Below are 21,715 nucleotides of genomic sequence, written 5' to 3'. Positions count from 1 at the left end.
CGGCAATATAGAAGGGCTCTAAGCCAAGTGGGTCTGTAGAAAACAAAATTCAATTAATGTTACTGTCAAGTGAAGAGAGAGCAGATTTCATTGTTCTCTTCAACCTTTTTAGTAGTTTCCTATAGCTGAGCCATTCTGATCACTTGAAATAAGCTAGTATTGCCAAATACTGTATAATCAAATAGGTTGACTGCGATCAAACCCCAATTTTTCCTGAGCCTTAACTGCCTCTCTGATCTGGGACACAGTTGGCAGCATGGAAGTTATTATTACTTTTCTGGGGGGCAGGGAGGGAACTGGGGATCACCAATTGCCTAACTATATGTGTATGTAAACAAAAGAGATCAGACTGACCAATTAGCCATTCAGAATCCCTCTTGCCAAAAAGTTATAACCTGGAGACTGATTAAGCAAAACAGGATTCTACTACTCAGATGCTCTGAGTCTGGGAAGCCCTGGCTTTGATGATAATCCTGATGATAATTCAGTTTTTATTTCAATCTTCTCAGGCTCTTCTGCCTAAGACGACTCTGCCCAGCCAGAAAAGGCTTCACACAAACGTGTCCCAGGTTTTCGCGGGTTCCTTCCAAGCGGCGTCTCCCCACCCTCCTCAGTCGTCCACTCCCTCCCCTTCATTCTGTTCTCCTTCGTCCAGCCTTTCCTCATCTCATCATTGTCCTCATCCCTGCTCTTGGCCTGCTCTTCCGAATCTGCTTTTTTGTCTTTGTCCTTCTTTTTTTGCTCTGAAGCTTCCTTCTTGCCTTTCTGCTCGCTCCTATAAGCTTCCAGAGCTTCTTTTAACGGGGTAACGAACCGCTGAAACTCCATCTCCTCCATGGCTGACAGTACATTGCTGGCATTTGCGTTTCCCTTCCATCGCAAAGTTGTTGGCACAGGATGTGGCATACAGCACGAAGACGCTGGCGGCGCGGGAGAGGGCGCTCCGGGCCTCCTTGGAGATGTTGACACCGTCTGGGAGCGCCTCCTTGATGATTCTGGTGATGACAGCAGGTTTAGGTCCTCGGGCAGGTTAGGTTCCCATGCCTGCGACCTCGTCTTCAGGCCGCCATGGTGTCCCTCCTGCATTTCTTGATAGCATATATAGAGTGTAAGTGGGGCTTCCCAGCTGGCGCTAGAGGTAAAGAACCTTCCTGCCAATGCAGGCGAGGGAAGAGAGATGAGGATTTGATCTCTGGGTCAGGAAGATCCTTTAGAAGAGGGCATGGCAACCCCCTCCAGTATTCTTTCCTGGAGAATCCCATGGACAGAGGACCTTGGTAGGCTACAGTTCACAGGGTCATATAGAGTCAGACATGATGAAGAGACAGCACACAAGCATGCATAGAGTGTAAGAAATCTCTTAAATTCTGATGAGGACTGTTTTTAGCTTATGTATGTCCATCTTGCTGATCGACTTCAGTTTTGTTCTTATTCCGAGAAGGTGATCCTTCTGGTGTTTATTAGAAGTTCTCTGTCTTGGCCTGAACTCCAGCTGCTGGTAGCTGTCTGCTGGCATTCTATTCCTCTATGTCAAAAATGGCAAGTGTTTTCAGTAAAATGCCAGGGGGGAATGTGAAGCACCCTTTGTTGTGCTTCCTTCTTAGAGGATCAGAGCATCTCAATTCTTGCCTGTGCTATCTACTCTTAAAAGTTTTTTAGTGTTTTCTGCAAATTACGTTTCTTTTTTCCTGCAGGAAATATAGTAATAAACTGATGCTCTACCACAAGAATCAGGTGGCCCTCTATTGTTGTTCAGCCCCTAAGTCATGTCCAACTCTTTGTGATCCCATGAACTGCAGCACACCAGGCTTCCCTGTCCTTCACTATCTCCTGAAGTTTGCTCAGCTCATGTTCATTGAATTAGTGATGCCATCCAACCATCTTATCCTCTGTCTCCCCATTCTTCTTTTGCCCTCAAGGTTTCCCAGCATTTGGGTCTTCCAATGAGTTGACTCTTTGCATCAGGTGTCCAAAGTATTGGAGCTTTCGCTTCAGCATCAGTCCTTCCAATGAACATTCAAGGTTGATTTCCTTTAGAATTGACTGGTTTCCTCTCCTTGCTAAATTGATGCTCTATAATAAGACCAGAATATCCACCTATTGTTGTTTTGTTGCTAAGTTGTGTCCAATTCTTTTGCGACTTCATGGACTGTAGCCCACAAGGCTCCTCTGTCCATGGGATTTCCCAGGCAAGAATATTGGAGTGAGTTTCCATTTGCTTCTCCAGAGGATCTTCCTGACCCAGGGATCAAACCGGCATCTCCTGCATTGGCAAGCAGATTCTTTATCCCTGAGCCACCAGGAGACGTTTTTAACACAGAGAATTTCAAGACACCCTATGGTAGATGTCCTTTCTTTAGACAGACCAACAGCACCGAGTCTCCTCCTCACAGAGGAATGTATGTTTCAGAAACTACTGGGACCTCCGCTCCAACCAGGCGACCTCAGTGGGAGCTGCCAATCAGAGCCCTCCGCTCCCCACACCAGCCAATCAGACTCTTTCCCTAGTTGGAAGCCCTGTAACTAGAGAGAAAACTGTTTTCCTCTTTGAGCAACTCTTTTAAAGTGTGAGTCCAAGGGAAATGAAACTTATGAAAGGTAAAGATAGAACTGTACAGTGAGACGAAACCACGCATGAATGAGTCGCGGAAATCTCTGGTTCTTAATCGTCACTAGTTACACTCCTTCCTTTGCAGTTAAACCAATGCATTTATCTCATTGCTGAAGCCAGTTCTTTTTTTTTTTTGTATCCTAGGAAATGAGCCTTTTGATCTGTGGATCACATGGTGACTTCTGGTGCTTCTTTTACGTATACGTAATTTAGACATATAGAAACTTATATGTATGTTACTTTTCTCCTGACAGTTTGGAAATCATCACTATAGGTATTAGGGAGAAATAGAATATTATTTATCAAAAGAAAACATGCCTGGATTTATGTCTCAGAAAGCTCATTTGATCACAGTGCTGTAGGTGAAATAGAAAAGAATTAAAAGTCAGAAAAAGGAATTGGAAAGGTCAAGGTAGATTAAATGAATAACAAAGCACACACATTGTAAAAGATATGAAAAATAAAATCAGACTGGCTAGTGAAATTTCTGGAAGGAGAGCTGAAAAGACATGGACATAGGTGAAAAAAGAAACATGAAAGAATTCAAAATTTTAGAAAATGCTAAGAATTACAATAGGAAGATTAAGATAAAGGAATAAGTCATTTGGGTATCAGTCACTGAAAATTTTATGAAAGTCACGCTTTACTCCATTTTTTTAAAAGATCTAAACACGGACTTACAACATCAGAAAAATCAGAATTCATTTATCCTTTTTTGTTGTGAGAATTGTCCTGTGCACTGTTTGATGTTTTTCTTTTCTTTCTTTCTTTTTGCCCCAAGGTGGGATGTGGGGTCTTAGTTCCCTGGCCAGGGACTGAACCTGTGCCCTCTGTGATGAAGTGCAGAGTGTTAACTGCTGGGCCACCAGGGAAGTCCCCCCTGTATTCTTTGCTCTCTTCCCTTTCTCATTTTTCTATCAGTCTACCCTACTGCTTTAGCTCACTATAGGTTTTGAGATATGGGGGATGTTATGCTGCCAAGCTTATCTGTAACTACAAAAATGTAACTTTGGAAGTGATACAGAGATTGCTAGCAAATTGCAAGCACTTCTACAAGGATACCATACATCATGATGTGATTTTTCTTTCTCTATTAGAAAGAGGTAGCTCCTCTTATATTTCTGCACATCTCAGAATGAATAAATATCATTTTTCTAATCATGGCTTAGATGATAAAAGAAAAATCAATAGCCTATACCAACAAACAAATTAAACTCTTTCTTGAATAGCTCAATGTTATAACAATGACAGAGCTTTGACTGAAAAATAACCAGTGTCTTATCTGTAACAGTACCCAACATGTTTTGATTCTGAATTTGTTGTTTCTCTGCCATCTTATCTATGTCCTAGGAAATTGTATCCTCATGTTTTATTACAATGAGAAGAAATATTTCCAGGATGCAGAAAGCAGTGCTCTTGAACTAGTGACATTTAAAGGGCAATAGAATGCTAATGTGGCTAATAAAAAAGAAAAATGGCTTTATAACAGGCCCTGTGATGATCCTAGTTTCTCCTTAACTTATAAACTGTCTAAATTTGACAACTTAGCTTTTAAAGATCGAAATAAAGAAGCACAGTGGATTCAAACTGAAATAACAGTAAAACAAAGACATTTATACATTTCTTACCCTTCAATAAGTAGCCTGTCACATTCTTCTCCTTTTTTGTAAGGAAAAATCTATTGGGGAAGAGTGTTTTTCTGTGAATGTGGTGGTCTGTAATGATTTTTGAGTTACTCTGGAAGGCAAGAGGTTGCAATACAAAAATAATCCTTCTTTGGTAATTGATTTTGGTACTTCCCTTTGAACACACAAAATTGGGTTCAAGGCCGGCATATTACAGTGTGCCAGTGAGCAAGACTATTGGTAACTATGGTCCATGAACTCAGCAAGCAATCAATTGCTATTTTTGCCCTTGGTGCTTACATTTAGCATACTAAAATGGTCTCATTGGCTGTGATGTCTGTATCAGACTGAAAAGTCAGGGCACTGGGTCTGTCAAATGTCTGCGCACTTACATGGGAGCTTTGATTGAGAATATTTGACATAAGGGTGCTTCAGAAGTCCTAGGACATGGAGTTACTTCAACTAAAGCCTTTTTTAAGGAGGAAAAACCACATGTTCATTCATTCGCTTATAACTCAATAAGCATTTTATGCCATTTAATAGTCACCAAACACTAGAATGCTATGGTTTTTCCAATAGTCCTGTATGGATGTGAGAGTCAAATCATAAAGAAGCCTGAGCATCAAAGAATTGATACTTTCAAACTGTGGTGCTGGAGAACTCTTGAGAATCCTTTGGACAGCAAGAAGATCAAATCAGGCAATCTTAAAGGAAGTCAGCCCTGAATACTCACTGGAAGGACTGAAGCTGAAGCTCCAATACTTTGGCCACCTGATACTAACAGCTAACTCATTGGAAAAGACCCTGATGCTGGGAAAGATTGAGGACAGGAGGAGAAGGGAGTGACAGAGGATGAGATGGCTGGATGGCATCACTGACTAATGGACATGAACAAATACCTGGAGACGGCGAAGGACAGGGGAACCTGGTGTGATTCAATCCATGGGGTTACAAAGAGTCAGACACAACCTGGTGACTGAACAGTGACAAAACACTAGAAAAAGGAGCCGAGCATGGAGCTATGAACAAGAACCAGTTGCCAACTCTAGAAGCTTACAGTGACTCAGGAGCAAGGAGGACCAGGAGACCCTGCTGATCTGGACCTTTTGTCCCCACTGGTTCTTCCATCCAAGGAGGACATCTGAGCATGGTTGTTAAGATACAGAAGCCAGGGTCCAATGTGAGAGGTTATAAGTGAGTGCGGGAGCCTTCCAGCTTGGTGGAGAGGGCAGGATGACTTGGAGTTTCACGCCATAGCTGTTCTGGCACGTGCCTGTGATTTCTGCTTGGTCCTGCCAGACACAGCTGCTCCTTCTCTCTACCCTCTGTGAGCCTCAGGAGGCTGCACTGCATGGGCGGAATCAATGGCGCCCTTGCTGGGCCCTCTGGCTCATGAGACTCACCAGGAGGAGACTGGAGCTCTGTCCCCAGTTTCCCCCCGGGTAGCTGTGTCTTGTCTGTGTGGGCAGCTATGTCTTACAGCTGCACTGGCTTTCCCCAGGTTTTGATACCACTTCCTAACTTCAGGTCGAGTATAATATAATATAATATAACAGAACAGAACAGAACATAATGAAAGTGAAAGTCACTCAGTTGTGTTCCACCCTTCTACGTCTCATGGACTATACAGTCCATGGAATTCTCCAGGCCAGAATACTGGAGATTCTGGTTCCTTTCTCCAGGCTATCTTCCCTGCTCAGGGACTGAACCCAGGTCTCCCACATTGCAGGCTGATTCTTTACCAGCTGAGCCACCAGGGAAGCCCAAGAATATTGGAGTGGGTAGCCTATCCCTTCTCCAGCGGAACTTCGCCACCCAGGAATCGAATCGGGGTGTCCTGCAATGCAGGTGGACTCTTCACCAGCTGAGCTACGTGGGAAGCACATGTATATACTATATTATACTATACCATACTACACTGTAATATAAATCTTTTCTTTGATGAGGTGTCTTTTCAAGTCCTTTGTTCATGTTTAAATTGAATTGCTCATCCTTTTGTTCTTTAGTTTTAAGGATTCTTTATATATTCTGGACACAAACCCTTGTCAGATGTAAGATTTGCAAATATTTTATCCCATTCTGTAGGCTGTCTTTTGTTTCATTGGTGATGACCTTTGACAGATGAACATTTATAACCGATGCATGTTCAGCTTCTCTCTTTTCTCTTTTGTTGCTCACGCTTCTGGCGTCATATCAAAGAACCCATTACTGATCCACTCCTATGCTTCCTTCTGATGGATTAATAGTTTCAGTTATTATATTTAGGTTGTTGATCCATTTAGTGTTAATTATCGTATATGGTATGAAGCGTCCAACTTTGTTCTTTCAAATGTGGAAATTCCATTGTTCTGACATCATTTATTGAAAAGTCTATTCTTCTCTCATTGAATAGTCTTGGGACCTTGTGTAAAATCAATTGGCAGGGAAATTGCATGTTTTTGATACACTCAGGGTGTGACTGAAATCTATTTATTGTTCCTATTAAAGCCAGGGGCCCTGAGCAAACAATATCTTAATTGTGAAGTATGAGGAGACACCTAGTCTGTTATGAGAGGAGGTTGAAACAAAAATACAAAAAACGGAGATGTAATCTGTAACTCTGATGATTTCTGCTTCCAGTGTTTCCCTGAGGTACAGCTCTGTTCCTGCTTTGTGCTTCCTCCTCACACTTTCATCTTATCATAAGTCCCACCTAACTTGCAGCTAGGGAGCTGGGAAAGACTGAAGGCAAAAGGAGAAGGCGTGGCAGAGGATGACATGGTTAGATAGCATCGCCGGCACTGTGGACATGAGTCTGAGCAAACTCCGGGAGACTGAGGACAGAGGAGCCTGACGTGGTGCAGTTCACGGGGCCCCAGAAGAGTCAGATGCACCTGAACAGCAGCAATAACCCACAACTAACAAGGTTTCCTTTTATGTAAAATTAGAGTCCAATCAGTAGGAATCCAATCTTTTATTATATCCAAGAAAAGTGAAACGGTTAAAAGATAACTATAGAGTTGGAATCACTCTATTTAATCCTACCCGGGAGAGGTATTTATGTACAGTCACATGAATGTGAGGATGGAAGAAAGCCCAAAACGTAATATGCCAACAGTGTCAAGGCAGGAAGGGCTCCTGTGGGTCCAAGGAGATTCCCTCTGAGCAAACTGATTCCTGTGCCAGCTTTCAGACAGGGGCTCCTAGACTCTTCCTGACAGTGAACACGTCTTGATCAAAGTTGGCCCTCATCACATACACTGAATGTGCAGTTGCCAGAAATCCTTGGTTCCCAGGTAAGCCTTCCACCTGCTGATTTTGTCCAGAATTCTTATATCCCAGTCCTGCCCTATTGGTTATAAAGATTTTGCTTTTGACTGAAGATAGGTCACTAAATAATGAGTCAGATGCATAAGCCAGGCTTATGTTAAAAGACTTAAGAAAAAAATTTATTCATATTACATAATCCTTCAAAGTTTTACTCCATATGAATCTCTCTCTTTTTTTAGCTTTTCCAAAATGACACAATTTCCTCAAGTTTTATTAAAAACATTTTATTTTGTTATAAATTTGTCATTTAAAATAATCCAAAAGCTACAGAAAATTTGTAAGAAGCGATAAATGAAACGTGTGTTCTTTATCTTGGTTTACAAACTGTTTACATGTTCCCCACTTGCTTTCATGCTCACTCTATCTCATTTGCAGAAGGGCAGAGGGAGAGAGAGAAATCATATATTATAAATGAAAATAAGTTATGACTAGACAGCATATTAAAAAGCACAGACATTACTTTGATAACAAAGGTCCATCTAGTCAAAGCTATGGTTTTTCCAGATATAAACATATGTGTCTCGTATTTTTCTTAGCCATTAGAGAGTAAATGACATACTTAATGCCCTTTTACTTATAAATATGTTAGAATGTATATTTTAAGAAAAAGACGTTCTCTTAAGAACCATGGTACAGTGATCGTAGTTGGGATAGTTAATACTGATGCAACTCTACTATATAATTCCTCAAGGAATAAAACTTGAAGACATTATTAGGACAACGGACAAAACTGCGATCTAGCCCATGAGTTACGTAGTGGAATTGCACCAATATTAAAATACTGTTAAAATAATACTAAGGTCTAAGCCATTTTGTTAACCTCTATACTCATGTCCATTTGCTTTAGTAAAAGCAGAGTACCTCCTCACCCCCACATTGGCCTCCCTGCTTCTGACGTCATTTTTCCACTCCACTGACATGGTCATCACTTGAAAATATGATTCTTTTACTCCTTCCCTCAATATTATTTATAGAGAACATTTTTTTTCAGCGGGACATTTATTTCCCTATTATGGAAAACAAGCCCTTGACCAAGCTTCTGTGCTTGGCCAAACTTCACCTCCATCCACTGCCTCTGCGCTGAGCTTTGTGGCCTTTGTGGTCTGGGCCCTTGAATCGCTCATTATCTTATCTTCCAATGTCCTCTCTACTACCTTGTCCAAATTTCTTTTCCAACTCATCATTACGTACTATATTAATTTAAAAGCATAATTGCAATTTGAATAATTATGTGCTTGCTATAATTTGCTACTGCTTGCCAGTTCAATTTTTATTCAGAGATTAAGAATTTTTTAAAGCTTAGATTACATTGAACCTGCTCTGGTTGTTATTAAACTAGACGGAGGATGATTGGCACCAAGAGAAACGTGATCCCTAGTATGGCCATCTGAAGGGACCACTGTGGTCTGTTCCACAATAAAGGTATGTAAATCAAAGAATCTGACGAGTGAAAATTCAGTCAAAAAGCTGCTGTGGTTTTCTCTTGTGAGGTCGGGGAACGTCCTACTTGCAGGCAGTATGCGGCAGTGGGGGAGCAGAAGTCTAAGTAGGGAGGCAGATGGCATAGCAAGGTATGTCCTCAAGCACTGCAGGTCTGTCTCAGGGCAGGGGCCAGGGCCAGGTGGATAGCAGGTAGATATAGGAAGAACTGTGGGTGTAGATGCTCAAAGCAGGATGGGATCCTAGTCCCAGAGGACCAAACATACTGGGAGGCTGGCTTAAATAAGGGTTCAGGTGTAAGGAGAAGGGCAGAGACTCAGGAAGCTAGTCTACTACAAGGCCTCAGGAGGACTTCAAGGTGAGCAGGATTTGGTGCTGACGCTGGACTGCTAAGCTCCTTACATTTCTCCGAGTCAGGGGTGTGTAGAGACTTTGCTGTCTTGGTCTTTCTACGTAGGGCCTGGAGTCAGATTGAGCAGGGCTCCGGCTGAACCTGAGGGCATCAGATTATGTTGGTAAGTGTCAGTCTTTCATGAAAGCACGTACTTCTTTACTGATGATGACATCTTTTGTTGTTTCCTGTTCCAATCTTAAAAGCCCACCTGTGCCCCAGTGGTTACTGAAATAATAGTTTGTGACTCAGTTTTAATAAATATCTTTCAAATCAGATCACATCACTATTAAAGCTGAGAGACATCACTTTGTTGACAAAGGTCCATACAGTCAAAGCTGTGGTTTTTCCAGTAGTCATGTAGAGATATGAGAGTTGGACTACAAAGAAAGCTGAGTATGAAATTGAATTGCAGTGCTAGAGAAGACTTTTGAGAGTCTTTGGACAGCAAGGAGATCAAATCAGTCAATCTTAAAGGAAATCAACCCTATATATTCATTGGAAGGACTGATGCTGAAGCTGAAGCTCCAATACTTTGGTCAACTGATGCAAAGAATTGACTCATTGGAAAAGACCCTGATGCTGGGAAAGATTGAAAGCAAGAGGAGAAGGGGACGACAGAGGATGAGATGGTTGGATGGCATCACCGACTTGATGGACATGAGTTTGAACAAACTGTGGGAGACAGTGGAGGACAGAGGAGCTTGGCGTGGTGCAGTCCATGAGGCTGTAAAGAGTCAGACACAACTTAGCGACTGAAAAGCAGTGGCAAGATCAGTATCCTGCTGATTTGAAAATGAAGGTTTCTAAAATAATACTTGAAGAGGCTTTTAATTAAGCAAGTAGTAGAAAACTGCTAAGTGAAAAGTCTAGTCTTTCAGCCAAATCTTACTGATGTTTGTTGCTAAAATGAGACATAAAATAGTGCATTTCACAGACATTCAATTCTTTTGGTAGCTTTGATTATTCCTTTAAAAATACTGGGAAAAGAAGAAACATGTTCTGGAAAATCAGAAAATAAGGAAGATTTTGTAAGAATAGCTGCTGTTGAAATTCAGGTAAGAGCACACTTGGATAATTTAAGCAAAATAAAATTAGTGGCTACAGATGTCATTGAATGCAGTGCTGCAGCTGAATTAAGAAACATATTCAGCTACTAAAGAGTATTTTTAGAGTACCAAAATGGAAACTAGAGGAAGGTATCAGAAGATCAGAAAATAGGAAGCGGGATATAGCTTTTAAAAAGAAAAATAATGTGTGGTACTTATCCTAAATATATAATTCTTGTTCATTTTATAGGCAATAGTGAGATAAAATAGCTCAGGAATCTGGGGTCTACAGATGCTATTAAAAATATTCATCAGTTTGAAAGGCTGATGATAAATCCAGAGGAAGAATTTTTGTTTCCCTTTCTCACTGAGTTGTGCTTCCTTGTCCACGCTGGATTCCCTTCATGCTCCCACCTCCTGCTTCACAATCTCTGTTCTGTTGACTCTTGGCTGCTCAGGGCTTTCCCCCTCTCTTCCTGACCTCTGTCTTGCTCCTCACCTGAAATCATTCACTGCCCTGCTGCAGGACAGCGGTCAGGATGAGTGAGGCGGGTTGCGGGGTAGCTGCCTTATGCCATCGTGTGTTCAAGGTCCTTCCTCCCAGCATCTTCCCTTCCCTCCCCAGCTCACCGCCTACTTCTCTGCAGTACTTACTTTGTCTACTCACTACCCTCTGAATATGAGTCCCAGTTTCCTAGTTCAGTGAACTCAATTAACTGAACACATTGAATGTTTGCCCTACTGAAGACACCAGGATGTGATGTGATTAACCTAAGGATGCCTGCCCTGCCTACTTCTACCCTTGCAGAGTCCATGGTTTCTGCCTTCAACACTCCACCCACCCCAGATCCCAAACCTGGAAAGCCGCTTTTCCCTTTTCTCTGACCTTGCCATCACTCTGTCTCCAGGGATCCTCCAGGCTCCTCATCACGGGGCCTTTCGTTTACCTTTAGCCTCCAGAATGGCATTTCCCAAACATGGCCTGAAAAACACTGCTTCTTTGGAAAGCTGATCTTTCTCTTTTTTTAAAATTTTTATTAAAACAGGGTTATCTGGTCAAATACCTTTGGGAGTTGCTGATTTAAATAAAGTTCATTGGCTAACTTTGCTACAGGATTTCTCTGAGTCTTTTATATCCTGATCTGCATTTGGAATCCTCAAGTAGGACTTACAGTATTCAGAGTTGACTTTTGTATTTGAATACAAACTTGATTTCTTGGAAAGACAAATAGGACTCATGCTGTACAAAACACACAGTGGAAAGTCATCCTGAGGTACATACTGTATCATCCATTTACCATGCACTTTAAAGTATTTGTGCTTGTTATGTTTACGAGTCCATTTCTTTCAATGAAAGCAGCAGTTTCTAATTTTTGAAGACTATACTTTATGCTTCTTTATACCTCACAAAATGTGGCTTGCTGCTTTACCCAAGGGACAATTTCAAACAAAAGCAAACCACTGCTCATCAAGAATTTATCATCTGGCTGCTGGGCAGTGCTCCATGGGTACTGTATAGCTGTGGGGCATTTTGCACTTTTCATCCGTTAATAATCAGCATTTTGCTTATTTGACACTTTAGAACTCACCTTGTCCTTTGAAAGAAAATGTTTTATTTGAGCTTCTCAATAATCCTGTGAAGCTGCGCAAGTCCTCCTTCTCCCACTTAGTGAGTAAACTGAGCTCCAGAAAAGTTCACGAACTGGAATGATTCTTCATTAAGGACCAGAGCCTCTCTGGGTCCCAGTGTCTCTGCTTTGCAGACAGGAGGCAGTCCACAGCAGCAGGGGTCCCCCAGGAGTGTCCACTGTAGGGGATCAGGAAGTTACCCCAAACACACACAGCACTAATATCCACAATATTCGTGTTTTCTGGAGGGTAGATTATAGAGGGCAACGAGCTCGCAAAAAAACTGCACATAACTTTGCACGACTAACAAGTTCAACATGATGTGATGGTCAGCTAGACAGACCTGTGCCAGCTGTGGGTTCTGTGATTTGGAAGCAAGTCGCCTTCTTTACTGGCACCTTTAAGCATCAGGTAGAACGCAGTGCCCAGTTTGCAAACCAAGGTGTTTATTTTGTTTCTGTTGCTGTGAAAACATGACCACACTTTCCAGAATCACCAGTTTCCTTTTTCAAAGGCTCCCAAATAAGGTATGTCTCTTATTCTAAAGAAAAATCAAGCTTCCTGTCCCAGGAAGAAATAAGAAATGTTTATGAGACTATACACAGGTACTGGAGAGGAGTGAACTGACTTATGCGGCTTGGTGCTCATGATTCATGCTTAGCAGATGATGATAAAAATAGAGCAAAAATTAAATCCAGACAAATGGGAGGAGGTACAAAATTAATGTAGAAAACACTGATAATAAATACTACTAAAATAATTAAGTAGGGGAAGGCAATGGCACCCCACTCCAGTGTTCTTGCCTGGAGAATCCCAGGGACGGTGGAGCCTGGTGGGCTACCATCTCTGGGGTCACACAGAGTTGGACATGACTGAAGCGACTTGGCAGCAGCAGCAGCAGCATACAAATTGATGAACTAGAAAGGATTGTATTTACGAATGTATTAAGGCTGCGAAATGAAAGTAACAGACTAGGAAACACTTTGTATTTATTGAGGTAAGTGTAGGTATTCTGAATTATAGAGTCTTACAAACTTTAACAACTCACTCTCATCTACTTATATTTTGATTTAAAAGTTTTTGGAATATTACTTATAAAATTATATTTTAAAATTTTAGATGAGAGGTATGAAATTGTCTGCATTTTCTAAAATTATTAGCTTTCTTAACTGGTAATGCAGAAATAGTATATTCTCCCTGTGTAAAAGAAATATTAATGCTTAAAAATTCTAGAAGGATCAAGATTTTAAATAGATAAGAGGGAGTATGCCCATGTGATTTAAAATTTTAGGTTCTCTCAGTATCTTTTCTTATTTTCTCCATCCTTGTTTAAATCACTGTGAACATAAAGATTGTGTCAAAAGGAACTCTGCTTAGTTCCTAATAGTCCTTTCAATTTGGGATTTGTCATTATTATTTTCATAGCAATTGTTCATGAGCGGGATTCCCAGGGGGCACTGGTGATAGAGAACCTGCCTGCCAATGCAGGAAGCATAGGAGGCACGAGTTGGATCCCTGGGTCAGGCAGATCCCCTGGAGGAGGGCATGGCTCCCCACTCAGTATTCTTGCCTGGAGAATCCCATGGACGGAGGAGTCTGGCAGGCTACAGTCCGTGGGGTCGCAAAGAGCTGGACATGACTGAGCCCAGCACAGCATGGTGGGCATCTTTTTCACTGAGAGTGTCTGCAGGAGAACTTTGGCTTGGCATTTGAAACAGCATATGGATGGTATGTTACTGAAAACCATTTGGCAGGCTGTGCAGCAGCCAGAGAGAGCCATGCCCATGGTCCCCGGGTGTGACTCGTGTTGACGACACAGAACAACGGTTAGCAAACCACAGCCTCAGACCAAACTGGGCTTGGTGCTGGTTTTTGTAAATAAGCTTGTTCTGGAACAAAGTCATGGTCCTCTGGTTACACATTGTCTATGGCAGCTTCTGCTCTATCCTGGCAGAACTGAGTCATTTTGACACATACCTTGAGGCCACAAAGCCTTTTACTCTCTGGCCGTTTGCAGCAAGCTTGCCTCCTCTGACACAGAGGAGGTTGGTGAACATTTACTCTTTTCCCCGTCCAGTACCCAAGTCTCCCTTTCCTGGCAACAGCTCCTGACTCCCCTTTGGGGAGCTGACCTCCTTCACTCTGCATCTGTGTACACTGAGTGGCCAGTCCTGCTCCAGCTCCAGGAAGGGGCACCGGGTCCGACCTCGGCTGCCAAAGTCAGGGTATTAGTTTAAGGATGGGAGTTCCATGTGCTTGGGGTCAATTCAGGACCTTTGATAAAGGTATTTTTTCTGTTTAGGCGAGAGGGCTTTTTTCTTCCTATAATTTTGCTAAGTTTTAGGAGATGACTCAATCACCATGTTGAGACAGCCTGACTCAGAATGAGGCTAACCAAAGGAAGGCTGGTCAAGCATGGAAGAGGAAAAGGTGGGGGGAGAAATGGAATTCTAGGGGATACCCTTGGGCTTCCAGAGGTTAGGACTCTGGCCTTTTACTATAGGGGAGCATGAGTTGGGGAATGAAGATCCCTCATGTCAGTGGTCTGGTAAAAAAAAAAGAAAGAATTATATCTGTATATGTACATGTAGACCTGTCTATCAACCTATTGTCTATCTGTCTATTTGTCTATCTTTCAGCTATTTGTCTATCTACCTATTGGCCAAGTTCAGATAACCTGGTTTGCTGCTGGGAGTCTACCTGTAGTGGATCCCCTGCAAATTTAGACCCCGTGTTAGGTGGGTTTGCATCTTTCACAAGCAAAGAAAGGTTTGCTTTCTTAATAAAGTATGTTTTCATGTTGGGGTGGGGAGGAAGGAGTGGATCACGGCTAGCAGAAAGAATCTTCCCAAATCATGACAATGAATGCTATTAAAAAAAAAAAAAAGGGTCAAAAACTCACTGTCTTGCAAAGGAAAAAAAAATATGTCAAGGCAGAGAGAAAACCACTTAGAGCTAAAGCTTGTTTGCCTTCCATGATGCAAATCAACAGGTGTAGGAAGAGCTCGTTCCTAGGAAGCAGGGTGTTGGACTCATCTCTGAGAATGTGACAGACGTGGGTAAGTTGCCAGTTGGATTCAAAGGCTTTAAAGTGAGATTTTTAAAACAAAACGCTCCTCAACAACACTCTGCTAAGTGACAGAGTGACCGTGTATTTTAGGATTCCATTTGTACGACATGTGCTGAAAAGGGAAATTTATAGAGACAGAAATAGGCCAGTGGCTGCCTGCTGCAAATGGGAGTGGGGATTAGCTAGAAAGAGCATCAGAGATCTTCCTGGGGGGAATGTGTGCATGCATAGTTGTGTCCAACTCTGTGCAACCCCCTGGACTCTATCCTGCCATGTTCCTCTGTCCATGGGGTTTTTCAGACAAGCATACTGGACTGGCTTGCTGTTTCCTCCTCCAGTGGATCATCTAGACCCAGGTATCAAACCTGCATCTCCTGCACTGGCAGGTGGATTCTGGAAAAACTCTAATAATGATTCATGGTAATGGTTGTATTACTCAGTAAAGTTAATAAAAATCATTGAAATGTACATTTGAAATGGGTGCATTTTATCATATATAAAATATACTTCAATACAGTTGTTAAAAAAGAGGTACAAAAGAGAAAACTAAAATGAAAGTGAAATAAATAGCAATGACTGAAATAGTTTTTTTTTTTAAAAAATATTGTTCCTACTGAACTGTTATATGGTGTTGATATTATCACTTATAGCCAGATGTAATATATAATAAACCTTGGTTTCATGCTTATGAAGAAAGAAAAACAATTATACAAGACATTCTTGGGACAGTTAGAGATATTTAAATAGTAGTTGAGTGTGATATCATTTTAATATCATATCATTTTAATTTTCTGAGATGTGATCATTATCAGGTGGTGCTAGTGGTAAAGAATGCATCTACCAATGCAGGTTAGACACAAGAGACTCAGGTTCAATCCCTGGTTCCAGAAGATCCCTTGAGGAGGGTATGGCAACCCATTCCAATCTTCTTCCCTGGAGAAGCCCATGGACAGAGCAATCTGGTGGGCTACAGTCCACAGGGTTGCAAAGAGTTGGACACGACTGAAATGACTTACACAGCACAATTTTAAGGGAGAATATTCTTATTCTTAAGAGAGTATGCTGACATAGTCAAGGTAGCAGGATAATAATAATTATAAAAGCCTGACATTTATGGTATTTTATTATCTCTAACACTTCAATTATTATAAGATGCATCATTATTATTTATACTAGGAAAAGGGAAAAAATGTTGTCAGTAAAATGATGTGATGCTTTCACGTTAAAACAAAACCAGTTAAGCAAACACCAGAGACAAAAACCAATCGCCTGGAGTAAAGCAGGTTCTGGAGACAGAAACCAGGAGAGGCATGGAAACCACTGGAAAGACGCAATCTGAAGCCTCAGATTCATCCATCCTCAGTTCAGTCACTCAGTCATGTCTGACTCTGGGATGCCATGGACTGCAGCACGCCAGACCTCCCTGTCCATTACTAATTCCTGGGGTGTACTCAAACTCATGTCCATCATGAATGAGGTGAAAAACATGGAAAGCAGTGAAATCTGGGTTGTGATGAAGTTTTCAGGGCTTCCCTGGTGGCTCGGAGAGTAAAGAATATGCCTGCAATGCAGGAGACCTGGGTTCAGTCTGGTTCAGGAAGATTCCCCCTGGAGAAGGGAGTGGCAACCCACTCCAGTATTCTTGCCTGGAGAATCCCATGGACAGAGTGGTCTGGTGGGCTGCAGTCCGTGGGGTTCACAGAATCAGGCATGCCTAAGCGACTAACACTCTCACTTATTTATGAAGTCTTCAGCCCCAAATCTGTTCCTTTGAGTTAATGTTTGTTTTATGTAATGATGTATTATTGGTAGTTGTTATTCAGTGACACTGTTTTAAGAACTGCAGTGAAAATGTTGAGTTGCAGAGCACATGTTGGCAGGGACGCAGCGAGAGGTGCAGCCAGCTCATTAAAACAAGGAGAGTGACTTGGGGGATATGCTGGATGAGGCACTGACACGAGCTACTCATGCTGCGATGAGTAAAATCAAGACGGGACTTCTGGTTTCCGGAAAACCTCACTCTAACGCAGACAGCATTAACGAAGAACACAGCTCGTCTGGTGCGCCAGGGGAATGCCATGCTCCTGAATCTTTCCTGATCCTGCTCTCCTTGTTGCTCTAAAAAGATAAAATGGGTTTAATAGAAGGCAGCGAATGAATGAATATGCAAGTCAGAAGAGTTGAAAATAATGGAAAAAAGATACTAGGGAGTTGTAAAGAGAGAAACAGTAGGGAGGGTCAGGATGTGTGTTTGTGTGGCGACGATGTTAGCTGAAGAGGGCGTGTTTCTAGATTTTGGTGACAGGCAAATGAGCCTAAAGGCTGCTTCTTCATCCTGAGAAATGCATGCACGCACGCACACACACATGTGCACACACCAACATTCTTTACTTAGAAAACTGAACAAGGTAGAAGTAAAATATGTCTGACTTGTCAACTGAAGTAGACCTCCAATGACACACGCGAAAAGCAGCCTATTGTTTCTCTTCCTCTTCCCTATGACAATTATATTTGAGCAATTATTTATGTAATTTTTGGACTGCTGTCTGTTACTCTACCAGAGTATAAACTATATGAGAACCAAACTGTGTCTCTATCCCTTGTATGGTCATTTCCTTAACATGAGCTGGTCAGGTTGCTCCATCTGATTCAACAGTTTCTTGATGAATGAATGGATGTAGTTTCTATTAGGTCAAAGTATTCCAGAAAAATAAAATCTCCACAAAATATTGAGATGTAAGGATGTAAAGGGATGGGAATACCAGACCATCTGACCTGCCTCTTGGGAAACGTGTATATAGGTCAGGAAGCAACAGTTAGAACTGGATATGGAACAACAGACTGGTTCTGAATAGGAAAAGGAGTACAGCAAGGCTGTATATTGTCACCCTGCTTATTTAACTTATATGCAGAGTACCTCATGAGAAACGCTGGGCTGGAAGAAGCACAAGCTGGAATCAAGATTGCTGGGAGAAATATCAATAACCTCAGATATGCAGATGACACTACCCTAATGGCAGAAAGTGAAGAGGAACTAAAAAGCCTCTTGATGAAAGTGAAAGAGGAGAGTGAAAAAGTTGGCTTAAATCTCAACATTCAGAAAATGAAGATCATGGTATCTGGTTCTATCACTTCATGGGAAATAGATGGGAAACAGTGTAAACAGTGGCTGACTTTATTTTGGGGGCTCTAAAATCACTGCACATGGTGACTGCAGCCATGAAATTAAAAGATGCTTACTCCTTGGAAGGAAAGTTATGACCAACCTAGATAATATATACAAAAGCAGAGACATTACTTTGCCAACAAAGGTCCGTCTAGTCAAGGCTATGGTTTTTCCAGTTGTCATGTATGGATGTGAAAGTTGAACTGTGAAGAAAGCTGAGTGCCAAAGAATTGATGCTTTTGAACTGTGGTGTTGGAGAAGACTGTTGAGAGTCCCTTGGACTGCAAGGAGATCTAACCATTCCATCCTAAAGGAGATCAGTCCTGGGTGTTCATTAGAAGTACTGATGCTGATGCTGAAACTCCAATACTTTGGCCACCTGATGCAAAGAACTGACTCATTGGAAAAGACTCTGATGCTGGGAGGGTTGGGGGCAGGATGAGAAGGGGACGACAGAGGATGAGATGGCTGGATGGCATCACCGACTCGATGGACATGAGTTTGGGTAAACTCCAGGAGTTAGTGATGGACAGGGAGGCCTGGTGTGCTGTGATCCATGGGGTCGTAAAGAGTTGGACGTGACTGAGCGACTGAACTGAACTGAACTGAAGGATGTAAAGGGACAAAGGTAGTAGAGAAGATAACGCAGTAGATGATTCTCTGTTGAAGGAGTAAGTGAGCCGGTCAGTTTGACAGAAACTAAAGAAGAAATGTAGGAAAAGCTTCTTCAAATATGTGAATTGCCTGGAGGCTGATGGTCACAGGTGTTTGTAGAAGTGAGTTTTGGTGGATGAAGAGGACTTTGCCAGGGATTAAGGGCTGAAGTTCCATCCAGTGAAATTGCTTAGATATGATCACTCCTGGAGGTTGGAATATCATTGTGCTGGTTGACTAGAGGCTATGGCAGGTGGGTTTGCAGGAGTGGGGCCCAGGAAGCATGTCCAGGAGTCAGGAGGTGGAAGGTGGTCTGGGAAAGGGTTTATCTGGAGATGAAAGAGAGAGATGGGAGTGATCTGTGAGGAAGGGCCAGGCGTGTAACAATCACAAAGGCCTAGTTTGCCTGGCAGAGTTTTCCTGAAAGTCACTGAAACCCTTTAGAGGGTTTGGGGGCAGGGAAGATGTATTATTAGTTTTGTCATTTAGAAAGATGAGTCTTTTAGTAATGTGGAGAATGGGTTACACTGGAGACCAATGATCCTTTTGTGAAGCAAAGATTATAAGAATTTAATATAGGACATTGGTAATAGCAGTAGGTGGGACAGCTTGAATAGATATTAAAGTATCTTTGTAATCCGTTGGGTACAGAGTTTGAAGGACAGTTGAGCACCTGAAATAATGATTCTTGCATTTTTTAGTTGAGTTTTTGAGAATCAGATTAAATATTAACTTGGAAAACGTTATTGGCACACACACACATTTTTGCTGAGAGATTTGGGGGAGGATTTCAATGATCCACATTCCTCTCAAGTGCAGCCGTACTCCATCCCTGAAGCTCATTTAAATTTCATCTCTGTTAAGAACCTCTGGTTTAGGAAAACTGCCTGACATGAGCCTGGGGTAGGTTGCTGCACAATGGAATCGTTACCTAACACAGGGGACAGAACCAAAAGTGAAGGCTGGAGAGGAAAGATGACATCAGCTGAGGGCATGTTGAAACCTAATAGATACAACTATTAATGTACCTAAAAGTGCAGGGTGTAAGTGAGGAGGACTACTTTGTCTGAAATAATCAGTTAATAGGTGGTATTTGAACATCAGAAATAAATAAGGTGTTTCAGGATGTGTGCTGAGATAAAAGAGAAGTGAATAAAGGATAGAATCTTGAACCTGAGAGTTCCTTACAGTATACTAAGAAAATGAGCAGATAATCAGTAGCCATTGCCGGGAGCCAGCACGAGGAGTCCCGCCCATGGCAAAGGTCATGAGGTTAAGGGGCCCGACAGGCAAAGGCGAGTCAGGCCTTAAGGGAGCCTCGCTGGATCTGCTCGTGCATCTACCCCCCAAACCAGAGTCTGCCTGCCTTACTGCATTATGCTTTTCGCTTACACTTCTGACATTAACAGGGGCTGTCCCCCACCACCTTCCTCTAAAAGGAATTAACTTAGAGCTCCGGTTAATAAGTCTCCTGGGCGTAAAAACAATGCCTCAGCTTAAACCCCTCTGATAGCTTTCTAACTTACCTGACCGGTCTGTCGGGATTTTTACAACTGCACATGTGAATTGTAGCTTCCCAACCGCCAGAGGCACTGAAAGCTTCATGTCAATGTAGGGCAAAACCAATACAGTATTGTAAAGCAAAATAAAGTTAAAAAAAAAAACAAAAGAAAGAAAGAAATTCTAGGAAAAATCATTAGAATAAAACTGATTAAGGGTTTCATTGTTGAGCCAATACTTGCTGCCAAGTTTTCATATCTTTTGATGTAACTTTATTTAGTACTTTGAAGGTGATGCAGATTAAGGAAAAACACTACAGGGACAATGAGATTAACATTCATTAAGGAAGAGAGCCATAAAATGTTAACAGGCCTTTTGGCTTGAAGATAATGTAAATCACCTGAGACCCTTTGTATACGGAAAGATTTGCAGAAAGAAAGCCTGGTCTTGATAAGGGTCAGGGCTGCTGACCCTGCATAACTTTGTATTATCCATTGATCTCTATGTACAACCAAAAGTATAAAAAGCTTTCCTGGAAAATAAAGGATGGACCAGTTTCTCAGACCAGTTTCTCAAACTAGTTTCTTGGAAATCTGGCTCCCCCCGTGTTGACTCTCTCTCTTTCTCCCTCTCCCTCCCTCTCCTTTTCAGGCTGATCCCTTGGAACGCAGAGGCTCTCCATGTCTACTTATTTGCCCGGGCTTCTAAGACCCATGCGAGAGGGAGCCCAAGGCAGGGCACTCTCTGCTATTCAAGCGGGCACCTGTGGCCTAACGTAGATGGCGCAAGTTTCTTGTCTTGAGACTTTATTAGCTTTCTGTGTAAACCAAGGAATATCAGCCTCTTTTCTCCACTAATTTTCCTACTACACTATTCTTTCCTAATCTCTCTTTATATCTCTAATTAAATAAGTCTCTCCTCACTGACTCTGTCCCCACTTCGAATTCCCTGGATCCACTGGGGCTGGACCCCAGCAATCCATGCTACTTAAAGAAAGATAATTTTGAAAGAATGGGATGATTATTTACAAATGCCTCCATGATGAGATTTCACCTGTGGTCCAGTGGTTAAGACTCTGTGCTTCCGAAGCAAAGGGCATAGGATCAGCCTCTAGTTGAAGAACTAAGATTGCACATGGCCAGAAAAAAAAGCAACTTTACAAAATACCTCGGACAGACCGAGAAGTTGAGAACTGCACAATCTCTTGGGTCTGGCGAGCAGAGGTCACGGGTGGGGGTTAATGGCTAAAGCTGTGTCACTGGTATGGGTAG

General features: G+C 42.1%; 1 pseudogene; it reads right to left on the bottom strand.

Annotated features, from left to right (window-relative positions):
- Positions 1 to 610: 610 nt before the first annotated feature.
- On the bottom strand, positions 611 to 20,549 carry LOC128053183 (DNA polymerase epsilon subunit 3-like; annotated as a pseudogene).
- Positions 20,550 to 21,715: the final 1,166 nt, after the last annotated feature.

The sequence above is a fragment of the Budorcas taxicolor genome, chromosome 9, assembly GCF_023091745.1.
Source record: "Budorcas taxicolor isolate Tak-1 chromosome 9, Takin1.1, whole genome shotgun sequence".
NCBI lineage: Eukaryota > Metazoa > Chordata > Mammalia > Artiodactyla > Bovidae > Budorcas > Budorcas taxicolor.
Note: the sequence above shows the minus strand (reverse complement) of the source record. Positions and strands in the feature narration are given on the sequence as shown.